This window comes from Dasypus novemcinctus, chromosome 21 (genome assembly GCF_030445035.2).
Source record: "Dasypus novemcinctus isolate mDasNov1 chromosome 21, mDasNov1.1.hap2, whole genome shotgun sequence".
Classification (NCBI taxonomy): domain Eukaryota; kingdom Metazoa; phylum Chordata; class Mammalia; order Cingulata; family Dasypodidae; genus Dasypus; species Dasypus novemcinctus.
The window spans coordinates 10,658,090-10,672,584 of NC_080693.1; the positions used below are offsets into that span (position 1 = coordinate 10,658,090).

Sequence of the window (14,495 nt, forward strand, 5' to 3'; positions counted from 1 at the left end):
ACATTTGATTCCCTAGAAACAGATTTTACAGTATTATGGCACCTCAGTAAGAACCTATGTTAATGAAGTATTTAAGCTTTTTAGACTTCCAGTATGACTTCCCATTGCCCACAATTCTGCATTAGGGTTCCTAGTATAGGGCCAATCATTTAGTTTAGTCCTTGGTTTAGAATGACCACCTAAGGTATTCTGGAGAACTTCTACTTGGATATTGCAGGAGCTGAGGACAAATCCTTGGTTTCATAGTGAGTTCTATCAGGTGTGGTAGTAGATCAGCAGTTAATTATACACAAAACACACAAAGCAACTCATAAAGGCAGCATGTGTTCCCACATCCTATGCACCTCCCCAGGTGCTTTGTTGTTGTTGTTCTTATTAATGTGTCCCATTTAGTAATCAAAACTTATATAAGAGTTTACTATCTGGCTGCACAGTCTCAGTGTGTCTCAGCTGTGCTTTTATTGGCCATGTGCTGCTTTCAGCATATTAGTTCTGCTTGTATGGGGATAGTGAGCCCAAGCAGACCCAGTCAGAACCTGGTAGATGCAGGTTAGAACTCTCTTCAGTTCTTTTCACTTGTTAGTTCCTCAAGTAAACAAATTGAAAAAATGAATGAACTTGAACAGTTGAGGCAGAAGGCAGAACCACAGTGAAATCAGTTCCAGGAGGATAGGAAAGCATGTAATGATACAACACTTATTCATAGCACATCAAATATGGGCTCTGTGGCTCAATACAAATGTGATTACAACATACACTTAGGGGTCACCTAGCTAAAATTTATGCTATGCATTGGGGATGTGATTGAGTTAGTGATGTTTAAGAAGGAAAATTAATTATTTGGGGTACATGCGCAAAAAATAAGATGCATACTATTCCATTGAGATCATTCTGGGTGATGATCTATATTTATGCACCTTCTGGTAATTATGTTGTTTGTGGAGAATTGGGCAATGTCTACTGTTATTACAACTTAAAAACCAGAGAAGGAAGTGTGAGAATGAGCTGAGAGTTCCCAAATCACACAAGCTATTGCCCTGCTGACATTTTTCAATGATAGCCAAATTGCTTCAAGTTCAGATGAGACAACATGTTCTTTAGGGAACATCAAAAAGTTTCCCGCTCTCCGGGGGCAAGATGGCATCTGAGTGAGTGCACTTTAAAATTTCTCCCACAAAGGACCTGCTGAGTAGGGTTGGAATCATGCCGGAGTGGGCAGTTTTGGGGGCTTGCAAGGCAGGAGGTGTTTGGACATCGATTTGGAGAGACCGCAACAAAGGTAGTGCTTGCTAAAATTAGAATTGTGGGTTTCTAGCGCTGAGGTCGGAAGTTGTGGGGAGGTGGGACCCTTCCCTCTAGGGCTGGCAGCCGCAGCATTCACTGAACTGTCAGTAGTGTGGCAGTGTTCTCAAGCCCTGTGTTCCCCAGCAACATGGTGCCCAGGTTCATGACCCCCAAGCCCCTGTAGCCCACGTTCCACAGACCCACATACCCTGAGTCTGCAATATCCCAGACTTCCCTCTCCTGAATCCAGCATTTCCTGACATACAGATTACCCTAGCCCTCTGGTTTTGGACTGACTCCGTGAGTGGGAGGGACATGGTGGGAGGTGCATAGGGGCCAAGTGAGTGTGGGTGCAATTTTCTTGTCACCCCCCCTTTATTTTGAGCTTGGAGAAGCATACCTGCTGGCTTGGGTAGAGCCTGGGAAGAAAGGAGAGGTGAATCTACTAAGAAAGACAAATATCCCTAAATGTCCTGGGATAGGAAACTTACTCTGGGAGAAGGTGGAGTCAGAAAATCAGCTAGCCCTCCTGTAGCACACCTAAGGGAGAGGGACTGTAGGACGTATTTTCCAAGCTTCTAATAGCATGTTTGGTGTTCCTGGAGGTGTGGGTGCTCTCTCTTTGGAAATTAAGAGTCATTGTTTTCTCTGGTGAATTGGTTCACCAAGGACCCACTTGAATCTCCTACTGGACCCCTCACACAGCTTTCCTGGTGCCCTGAGAGAGAGGGAAGTGAGAAAGGGCAAAACGGGGAAGGTCAGACTCCTCAGCATTTTATTTAACTGCAAAGAGGATACTTTGCTTGAAACATTGTCTGGTCCTTTTTGGTTGTTTGTTTTCTCATTTTTCCTTCCTTTTTATCCCCCCATGGCCCTTTCTCCTTCTCCTTCTCCTTTTCCTCCTCTTCCTCCTCCTCCTCCTCCTCCTCCTCCTCCTCCTCCTTCTTCTTCTTTTCTTTTTCTTGCTCACTTCCCACCCCTTTTCCCCCTCCTTTGTTTTCTTTCATTCTTTACTTCTTTATACTTTTTATATTATATGCTGCAGGGAGCACTTACATTTGCTGTGTTTCCTCATCTTCAATTTCTTCTTTTCTGTGTTTACTGATTTGGCTACCAATGCTATCCCCGCTCCTCTACTTCTTTCTATCCTCCATCAATTTTTGTTTCTCTTACATTCCACCATGCTTTGTTTGGCTCCCAATATTTCTGACTTTTTATTCCTAATACCTTTCTACACTTTTCCATCTTTTTTTTTTTTAATTTTTTTATTTTTTATTGACTTTGTAATAATATTACATTAAAAATATATATGTGAGGTCCCATTCAACCCCACCCCCCCCACCCCCCCTCTCCCCCCCCCCAACAACACTCGTTCCCATCATCATGACACATCCATTGGATTTGGTAAGTACATCTTTGGGCACCTCTGCACCTCATATACATTGGTTCACATCATGGCCCATACTCTCCTCTATTCCATCAAGTGGGCCCTGTGAGGATTTACAATGTCCGGTGATTACCTCTGAAGCACCATCCAGGGCAGCTCCATGTCCCGAAGACGCCTCCACCTCTCATCTCTTCCTGCCTTTCCCCATACCCTTTGTCCATTATGTCCACTTTTCCCAATCCAATGCCACCTCTTCTATGTGGACATTGGATTGGTTGTGTCCATTGCACCTCTATGTCAAGAGGAGGCTCAGATTCCACATGGATGCTGGATGCAATCCTCCCATTTTCAGTTGTAATCACTCTAGGCTCCATGGTGTGGTGGTTGTCCTTCTTCAACTCCATCTTAGCTGAGTGTGGTAAGTCCAATAAATCAGATTGTAGGTGCTGGAGTCTGTTGAGGCTCAGGATCTGGCTATCACATTGTCAGTCCAGAGATTCAAATCCCCTAAATATATCTTAAACCCCAACATTAACTGCACCTCCAGCACATTAGCATGAAAGTCTTATGAAGGGAGATCCCATCTGAGTCCAGATTCATCACACATAAACACCATTTCCAAAGAGGGGCCATCTGCCCTGGTAGTTAACCCCATCGGCCATGACCATAACTCCCATGACTTTTCCATCTTTTATTCACTCTTTATATTATTGTCCTTTCTTTTCTCTTTCCCTCTCTTCTGACTACACTGGCCTTTTAATTCATACAATATTCCTCCCTATATTCAGTTTACTGTCTCATTATAGGTACTCCACTTTTCTTACTGTTGTAACTCTACACAGTTTATATGAGTCTAATATCCATTCTCCAGATCTCACATGGTTCTTCTGTTAAAATTTACTATCAATACTACTATTATTCTTTTTCTTGTCTTACTCCTTTTCCTTTCTCTTGCCCTAATATTTTCCTGCAAGTGAACTTAGCCAACAACAAGGAAATAGAATAAGAACAAAGTGACAAAGAGAAGATTTAACATGCACACAAAACAACAACTAATTAAACCCCAAGATTAGAAAAAGAAACTAATCAACTGAATAAACCCACCAAGATAAAATGATGACCAGACAGCAAAAAACAAACAAAAGCACTACAAACCAAATCAATAATCAGGAAAACATGGCCCAATCCAATGAACAAAATAAAAACAAGGAAGAAGAGCAGAATCTCAAACAAGTAATTAAAGCTCCCAAAACATATACTAGGGACCAGGTTAATGAAGTGAAGGAAGACATTAAGAATATGAAGAAACACTTAGAGAGAATACAGAAGAAATTGCAATCATGTACAAAAAGATAATGGATATGATGGGGATGAACAGAACAAACCAAGAAATGAAAAATACACTCTCAGCAAATAACAGCAGATTTGAAGAGGCAAAGGAAAGAATTAATGATGTGAAAGAGAGTACATCTGAAATTAAACAGATAGAGAATTAATAGATGAAAAGATAGAAAAAATCCAGCAGGGATTTAGGGACTGGAATGACAATGCAAAATGCACAAACATACACATTATAGGCATCCAGAAGGAGAAGAGAGGGGAAAGGGAACAGAAAGGGTGTTGGGGGAAATAATGGCTGAAAACTTACCAAACCTATTGAGGGAGATGGATGTACATGTCCAGGAAGCACAACCCACCCCAAATAACATAAATCCCAACAGGCTTACCCCAAGACATATACTTGTCAAATTATCAAATGCTCAAGACAAAGAGAAAATATTAAAAGCAGCAAGAGAAAAGAGGACAATCACATACAAAAGAGGCTCCATAAGATTAAGTGCTGATTTCTCATCTGAAACCATGGCAGCAAGAAGGCAGTGGTATGGCATAGTCAAGTGACTAAGAGAAAAAAATTTCAATAAAGAATACTCTATCCAGCTAAACTAGCATTCAAAAATGTTGGAGAGTTCAAAATATTCATAGATAAACAGAAACTAAGAGAGTATGCCAACAAAAATCCTGCCCTTTAAGAAATACTACAGGGAGTTCTGTAGGAAGGAAGAAAAAAACAGGAGGTACAGAGTGCGAGGAGAGTGTAAAACAACTAAAAAGGAAAAAAGTCAAACAAAACATCACAAATCCAAAAAATATGGCCAATATAAGTAATTCCTTGAAAGTAATAACATGCAATGTCAATGATTTAAACCCACCTGTCAAGAGACTCAGATTGGCAGATTGGATAAGGAAATATGACCCATCTATATGCTGTCTACTGGAAACACATCCTAGACCCGGGGATTCAAGGGAATTGAAATTGAATGGCTGGAAAACAATCTTACAGGCAAATAATAACCAAAAAAGGGCAGGAGTAGTTGAATTAACAACAGACAAAATAGACTTTAAATGCAAAACAATTGTGAGAGACAAAGAGGAAGACTACATATTAGTGAAAGGGATAATCCTTGAAGAAGAAAGAACAATCATAAACATTTATGCTCCCAAGAAGGATGCCTCCAAATATGTGAGGCAAACACTGGAAAAACTAAGTGAAGGAATAAATGCCTCTACAATTATAGTGAGGGACTTTAATACACCACTATTAACTTTGGACAGAATATCTCAAAAGAAAATCAATAAACAAACGAAGACTTTGAATAATATATTAGAGGAACTGTACCTAATAGACATATACAAAACATTACACCCAAATACAGTAGGATATACATTCTTCTTAAGTACACGTGGATCATTCTCCAAGATAGACCACATGCTAAACCACAGAGAAAGTTTCAATGAATTCAGAATGATCAAAATCATACAAAATAATTTCCCTGACCACAGTGGAATGAATCTGGAAATTTGCAAGGGACAGAGAGCTGATTTGGCAACAAGATATGGAAGTTAAATAACACACCCTTAGAAAAACAGTGGGTCAAGGGGGAAATCTCAAAAAAAAATTCAATAACTACCTTAAAATGAATGAAAATGATAACACAACATATCAAAACTTATGGGATATGGCAAAAGCAGTACTGTGAGGGAAATTTATAACCATAAATTCATACATCTAAAAAGAAAAAAGCTAAAATTGAAGAACTAACTGCACACTGGGAAGAATTAGTAAAAAAAACAAAAAACTAAACCCAACGTAAGAAGAAAGAAAGAAAGAACAAAGATCAGAGCAGAACTGAATGAAATAGAAAATAAGAAAATGCTTGAAAAAATAAACAAAACCAAGAGCTCATTTTTTGAGATCAATAAAATTGACAAACCCTTAGTTAGACTAACAATGAAAAAAGAGAGAAGATGCAAATACACAAAATAAGAAATGAGAAAGGAGATATCACCACTGACCCCAAAGAAATAGAGACTATAAGAGGATACTTTGAAAAATTATATTCCAAAAAGAAGGAGAATTTAGAGGAAATGGACAAATTCCTAGAAATACATAAGCAACCTACATTGACAAAGAAGAAATTGACAATCTCAACAAACCAATCACAAGTAGAGAGATAGGATCCATTATTAAAAACCTCCCAACTAGGAAGAGCCCTGGGCCAGATGGCTTCACAGATTATTTCTACCAAACTTTCTGGAAAGAACTAACACCAATCTAGCTTAAACTTTTCCAGAAAATCAAAACAGAAGGAACATTGACTAACTTATTCTATGATGCCAGCATTACCCTAATACCAAAGCCAAACAAAGACACCACAAGAAAGGAAAATTACAGACCAATCTCTCCAAAGAACCTAGATGCAAAAATCCTCAACAAAATACTTGCTAAATGTATTCAACAACACATTAAATGAATTACACACCATGACCAAGTGGGATTCATTCCTGGTATGCAAGGATGGTTCCACATAAGAAAATCAATTAATGTAATACACCACATAAACAGATTGAAGGAAAAAATCATATCAAATCTATAGATGTGGAAAAATCATTTGACAAAATACAGCACCCTTTCTTACTAAAAACCCTGCAAAAGATAGGAATAGAAGGAAACTTTCTGAATGTGAACAAGGGTATATATGAAAAACCCACAGCTAAGATCATTTACAATGGTGAAATCCTAAGTCTTTCCCTCTAAGATCAGGAACAACACAAGGATGCCCACTATCACCCCTTCAATTTAACATTGTGTTAGAAGTAGTTACTTGAGCACTAAGGCAAGAACCAGACACAAAAGTCATCCAGATTGGAAAGGAAGAAGTCAAAATTTCACTGTTTGCAGATAATATGATCCTATACATAGAAAACCCTGAGAAGTCTACAACAAAGCATCTAGAACTTATAAATGAGTTCAGTAAAGTCATAGGTTATAAGATCAATGTGCAAAAATCAGCAGCATTTCTGTACATCAATAACGAGTAATCTCAGGAGGAAATCAAGAAACAAATACCATTTACAATAGTAAATTAAAAAATCAAATACCTAGGAATAAATTTAACTAAAGATGTAAAAGACTTATACACAGAAACCTACACAACACTGTTTAAGGAAATCAAAGAAGACCTAAATAAATGGAAGAATATTCCCTGTTCATGGATAGGAAGACTAAATATTATTAAGATGTCTATCCTACCAAAACTGATCTACAGATTCAATGCAATCCCAATAAAAATCAACACAGCATTCTTTAATGAACTAGAAAAACTAATTATGAATTTTATTTCAAAAGGAAAGAGGCCCCAAATAGCCAAAGATATATTGAAAAAGAAAAATGAGATTGGAGGAATCACACTACCTGACTTCAAAACATACTACAAAGCTACTGTAGTGAAAATGGCATGGCATTTGCACAAGGATAGGCACACTGAGTGATGGAACCAAATTGAAAGTTCTGATATAGATCCTCATATATACTGTCATATGATATTTGACAAACCCACTCAACTGGGAGAGAATGGCTTCTTCAACAAATTGTGCCTGGACAACTGAATATCCATATGTGAAAGAATGAAAGAAGATTACCAACTCACACCTTATACAAAAATCAACTCAAGATGGATAAAAGATGTAAATATAAGAGCCAAGACCATAAAGACCTTAGAAAGCAATGTAGGGAAACCTCTACAGGACCTTGTAATAGGAAATGTCTTAATGAACTTCACACCGAAGTACAAGCAGCAAAAGCACAAATAGATAATGGGACTTCTTCAAATTAAAGCCTTTTGCAGCTCAAAGAGTGTGTCAAGAAAGTTAAAAAAAGAGCCTACCTAATGGGAGAAAATATTTGGTAACCATATATCTGATAGGAAACATATCCTGCATATATAAAGAACTCCTATATCTTGAAAAGAAAAAGACAAACAACCCATTTTAAAAATGGGCAAGACACTTAAACAGACACTTCTCCAGAGAAGAAATACAAATGGCTAAAAAGCACATGAAAAAATGCTCCAAATCACTAGCTTTTAGGAAAATGAAATCAAAATCATTTTACTCCCATGAGACTGGCAGCTATCAAAAAATCTGAAGACTACAAGTACTGGAGAGGATGAGGAGGAATGGGAACACTCATCCACTGTTGGTGGGAATGCAGAAGGATCCAGCCATTCTGGAGGACAGTTTGGCAGTTTCTCAAAAAACTAGCTATAGATTTGCCGTATGACCCAGCAATTCCACTGCTGGGTATATATCCAGTAGATCTGAAAACAAGGACACAAACAGATACATGCACACCAATGTTCATAGCAGCATTATTCACTATTGCCAAAAGTTGGAACCAACCCAAATGCCCATCAACAGATGAATGGATAAATAAAATGTAGTATATGCATACAATGGAATACTACTCAGCTATAAGAAGGAATACATTACCAATCCATGTGGTAACATGGATGAATCTTGAGAACATCATGTTGAGTGAAGCAAGCCAGGCACTTAAGGACAAATACTACATGATGTCTCTGATGTGAAATAAGTAAACCAAGCTGTCTCACAGAGCTATAGACTGGATGGTAGGCTTAAAGCAAGTTGGGGGGAGAGGAGGTTTGCAAGCTGACACCTACATGGGTGAAATTTATGATAAGCTGGAGGTAAGTATTTGTACAGGGAAGGGATAAAATGGGGGCATAGAGATACCTTTGGGTGGAACTTTGAGGACTTGAGGGGGACTAGGTAAGGGAGAATGGGTCAGATGGCTCAAGAAATTGGGGGGAGGGTGGGGAACATTTGGGCATAGGAGATTGTCCCGTATGTGTTTGAAAGTATAATAAGGAAGTTTACCTGTTTAAGGGGATTAAGGGTGGATATCTGACACAGGGCAGGTTCTAGGGTGTGTGTGAGTGCTCATTTTGTCATAGTGTGTTATATCATTAGGTGGGGACCCATAAAATGAATATGAAAGTAAACCCACATTCCAGGGAGGACTGATGTTCTCAAACAGAGGGAATTGTGTCTCTTGAGAGAATTGGTGGCTCCCAATGGGTTAGGGCAGTCGAGTATGTCAAGCTCTCAACATTGTTGCACTTATCTGCAAACATGGTCCTTCAAGTAATGAAGATTGATGGTCACTGTGGATGCTGTGGGGAGGGGGAGAGAGGTATTGAATAGATGGAATCAGGGTAACTGTGGGGCAATGGAAGTGTTCCACAGGATCATGCAATGATGGATATAGGACATGTTAAATTACACCAAAAGTGTATAAAAGTCTATAGGCTAAAATGTAAACCATAATGTAAAACATAAGATAACTAAAAATTTAGAAAATTGTATAGTCTAAAATATAAACCATAATATAAACCAAAATGGATCCTTGGTTGAAAGCTATGTTTCAATATCTGTACATCAGTTGCAGCAAATATAATATGAACATGTAAAAATATCATTGCTGGGGAAGGAACAAAGTGTTTGATGTTGGATATGTGGGAGTACCCTATATTATATATGTGAACTACTATGATCTAAAAATTTTTGAAGACAAAACTAATAATTAGGAAAAAAAAACAAAAGGATATTGACACTGAGGAAGAAATGAAAGAAATTGCCTCGCCATTGTACATACAGGGCAACATCTATTGCAGTGATAAAGGGAAAATGTCAAAAACAAAGCTTTTTCATTTTTTCATTTTTGATACCCCAATTTATTTTTACTTTATTTAATTTTTCTAAATTAGTATGTATTCTATATCTAACCTTTAAACCCATCACTATATTCCATTTTACTATTAATGGAACCTAGCTATTTATTAGGCTTCAGTTTTGAAGAAGTTTTGGACCACAGAGAGGTTCAACCATGGCAGGGGAGGAACACTGGTGTGAGGTATTACTGATGGGGGCATGTGGTTGGGAGAGAGTTCTCCAGGGCATGTATACAGGGTACATAAAAATGTTTGGATATTTTCATAGTGGTTACAGTTAAAAACAACAACTGAGGAAATGCTGAGTTCCAACCAGGGGAGCTCTATCACATTACCCAATGGAACAGCAACAATCCCCCAAGTGAAATGGCTAAGAGCAGTAAAGAAGGGTGGTCCAACAATGAGCCCTTGATACTAATGACTGCTTGTGAGCCTGTGCACCTGAAATAAGAACTAGGCCTAGAATTTTAGGGTGCCTAAGAGTTACCTCCTGAGAGCCTGAGGTTGCTCAAATGTGGATACTCTCTAAGCCAAACTCAACATGTAAATGCATTGCCTCCCCCCAGTGTGGGACAGGACTTCCAGGGATGAGCCTCCCTGGCACTGAGAGATTACTACCAATCACGAGCTAATGATGTAACTAGAAAAAGGGTCAACTCAGACCCAGCAGAACATCTCAGCCTGCTTGTAAAATCAAGTGTTAAAAACTGCCTTTTTGACCTTGAATAAAAGGGGGAAATCAAAAGGACAAATGAGTTTATATGGCTATGAGTCTCCAAAAAAGAGTCAGGAGGTCATCAGAGGGGTCAGACTTACTCATGTCTCAGCAGGGACCCAGAGACAGCCAAAGATACAACTGCAGGTTCTGGTTATCCTGAAGGCTACAAAGACCCACAAGTTCTGTGGTCATGGCAGATGGCTCTGGAGTTCAGGGCCATGTCAGCTGGCACTCTTTGGAGTTTGGGTTCCTGAGCGTGATGGAGTTGGACTCAGATGTGACCTTTCTACACATGCCTCTTCTGTTACTTTTACTGTACCTGTGGTTGGTGCTGGGGTTGGTGTATACTCAGGAGACATGAATCTCTGGACTATCTGTGACAGCCAGGCCCTGAGGCTGAGCAGACTCTCAACTCCAACCCTCTGGTTTATTGAACTTACCCTGGCCAGCTAACAGGGAGGTTTAAAAGTTCAACCACCACATCAGGGAACCAAGAGTGCCTACAACTCCAAGTAGGAGAATTGCATCCATAATCCATGTGGAATCTAAACCTTTTCTTGATATAGAGGTGGAGTGGACATGATCATCCCAGGGTCCACAGGATGGAGGAACAGAGTATGGATTAGAGTGAACTTACTGATATTCTACGTGGAACTATTGTGATTAGTAATGGGAGAAATTGTAGCATTGATGTGGAGAAAGTGGCCATGGTAGCTGCTGAGGGTAGGGAGAGAGAAGAAGAGATATGATGTGGGGGCATTTTCAGGACTTGGAGTTTTTCTGGGTGGTACTGCAGGGACAGATGCTAGACACTGTATGTCTTGCCATGGCCCATTGGTTGGACTGGGGGAGAGTGTAAACTACAATGTAAACCATTATCCATGTGGTGCAGCAGTGCTCCAAAGTGTATTCACCAAATGCAATGAATGTGACATGATGATGAAAGAGGTTGTTGATGTGGGAGGAGGGGGTTAGGGGGTTGGGGACCTCTTATATTTTTTGAATGTAACATTTTTAAAAAATAGAGAAAAAAATTTTCCCTACACATGGCTCTTCCATCCATTCTATTTGAGCTAATAGTTAGTATAATATTTGATAGGTGTATGCCCAAAAGACTTAAATATTTGGTCAGTGCATGTGCCAGTTGGGCCCTGAATCTCAGCAGAGTTGCATCACCTACTCTCCAGTTTGGGGACTCACCCAAAACAACTAACAAGGTACTGATGATGGATGATGCCCATCCCAAGGAACAAAGAGTGTCTGAAAATGCAAGCAAGAGAATTCCATCCATCTGCCCCAGGGGATCTAAGCCCCTCCTCAATTAAAGGCAGAGTGGTCATCACCATCCCCCAAATCTTCAAGATTGGGAATGAACAATGGACTATATTAGATTTACATTATTCTACTATAGAGTTATTATTATTCTAGCAATGGAAGAACTCTTATCATTGTAATAAAGACAGTGGCCACCAGAGGTTTTGAGGGATGGGACAGGGAAGAATAGGTGTAATATGGGGGTACTTTAGGGACATTGGAATTGTCTTTCATGACATTGCAGTGATGGATATAGGCCAGCATTATATATTTTGTCATAACTTACAAACTTATGCAGTGCAGAGTATAAACTATAATGCAAGCTATAATCCATAGTTAGTGTCAAAGCTTCAACATGTTTTCATCAGTTGTAACAAGTGTGCCACATTAATGAAGGATGTTGCTAATGTGGGAAAGTGTAGGGGGGGAGGGAGTGGAGCATATAGGAATCCCCTATATTTTTTACGTCACATTATGTAATCTAAAGTTTCTTTAAAAGCAACAACAACAACAAACTACCCAGCAGATCACCACACTCACTGTGCATCCTGGAGATGTGATGTGTCTTTCTCAAAGTCCTGACATGAAGACTTTCATTTATGGTGCTTGTCATGCCTCTTCCAAACTGTGGAATATTCTCAATGGAATGTGTAAATAGTCTTTCCCATAACATGTGTTGATATTAGTGCTGTTAGTTTTTTCCCAAATGGATATGCCTTTGCCACTGACTCTGATGATGAAATTTGCAGGTTTTTTTTTTTACTTTCACGAAGGCCAAGAGTTATTATTGTCATCTCATGACAATATCATCTGTGGAATCACTCCTGCAGTCTTCTAAAAAACTGGGTGCCTGCTGTTAGCTGGTTATGATGACTTTAATTGTAATGTACAGGACACCCTAAAAGGACATTGTGCACTTGTCCTCCTTGCTGGTCATGACAACTATGTCTGTTGTGTAGGTGGACCTGGTGATGGCATGGCTGTGGCAACAGGTTCTTGGGATATTTTTCTTAGACTCTGGAATTAATAGTGTCATGCATATATTGTTCTCCACTATTATCTACAGAAAAAAGTGCTACAGTCGATAGCTGTGAAAAAATATTTCTACATTACATTTGCAGGTGAATATTTTCCTATTAAGATTATTACATACAAAAAGAAGCATTCAAAACTATAAAAAAAGAAGGTTGGAAAAAAAGATAGAGGTGCTGGGTGAGATCTCAAAGACCCAGTGTGTTAATGTGAGTTTGGTTAACTTGCTTGACCTTGATGAAGTCTTATTTGTGCTGAAAGTCTAATTATTTTATTTCAGTAATATGGGATGTATACATAATAGCAGTCTATCATATTTGATTGTGTTTGCATTTTTAAAAGAATTGTATTTAAAATTTTATATACACAGAATATGTCACAATTCTGAGATTCGTAATGGAAGAATAAGGCATAGTGATAGATGAAATTGATACTATGTGTGTGTACTTAGATTTGAAAATAGTTTCCTTGAATTCTGAACTTCCTTTTTAATCCAAAAGAGATCCTGATTGATTAATGTTTAAGAATCCCCATAGGCTTTGGTACCACTAAAGGGAGTCCTTTTGAATGCTATTATTTCCTTGAGCATCATTTGCCATCCGATCAACCGAAATAACAAATGCTCATATTCAGTTATTTGAGCGGACATGATCTGAAGGCCTGAGATATTTCATACTGCAATTTTATTCATGCATAAGAAAATGGCTCTTGGTATTTTTTTTTAAGATTTATTTATTTATTTCTCTCCCCTTCCCCTCCCCACCCCTGTTGTCTGTTCTCTGTGTCTATTTGCTGCATCTTCTTTGTCCACTTCTGTTGTTGTGAGCAGCACAGGAATCTGTGTTTCTTTTTGTTGCGTCATCTTGTTGTGTCAGCTCTCCGTGTGTACAGCACCATTTCTGGGTAGGCTGCACTTTCTTTCACGCTGGGTGGCTCTCCTTATGGGTGCACTCCTTGCGCATGGGGGTCCCCTACGCGGCATTCCACTCCTTGCGTGCATCAGCACTGCACATGGGCCAGCTCCACACGGTCAAGGAGGCCCAGGGTTTGAACCTTGGACCTCCAATGTGGTAGACTGATGCCCTAACCACTGGGCCAAGTCTGTCGCCAGCTTTTGGTATTTTTAAAGGCTTGTTATAACTTGGAATAGCCCTCTCTGAAAAGTTGAATGTTCTTGCTGTTTTCATATTCTGGGAATGAGTTTGTAGAATGTACTCATATTTCAAAAGTTTGATAAACATTTGGATTGTTCCTGCATCTGAAGAATCTGTCCCAGTATTCTCTATCAATATACATCTGGAAGGAAAAAAGTAGCATGGCATCATTGTTTAGAAATTAGACTTTAATCTAAGCAATCACTGACCCTGATTTGTTATAATTTTTACAGGATGGCTTTATGAAATATATGTTCATGTAATACAAAATCTGAATTGATGTACAAACACATACTTATATACATATCATTCTTTATTCTCATTTAGATCTTTTGTCCAGTATATTTTATGCAAAAGGAACAGAAAACTTTTAATAGGAAAGCATTTCTATATAATTTAACCAGAATGTCAAATCATGTTTAAGAATAGTTCAGCACAGAACCACGAAATTTAAAGATCACTCTATAATAGGTTTTCCTAACTTCTCATTCTTTTCAGTTTAATATTTATCTTAA

At 38.8% G+C, this 14,495-nt stretch overlaps 1 pseudogene; it reads left to right on the forward strand.

Moving 5' to 3' along the window:
- Positions 1 to 608: 608 nt before the first annotated feature.
- On the forward strand, positions 609 to 12,821 carry LOC131274907 (guanine nucleotide-binding protein subunit beta-4-like; annotated as a pseudogene).
- Positions 12,822 to 14,495: the final 1,674 nt, after the last annotated feature.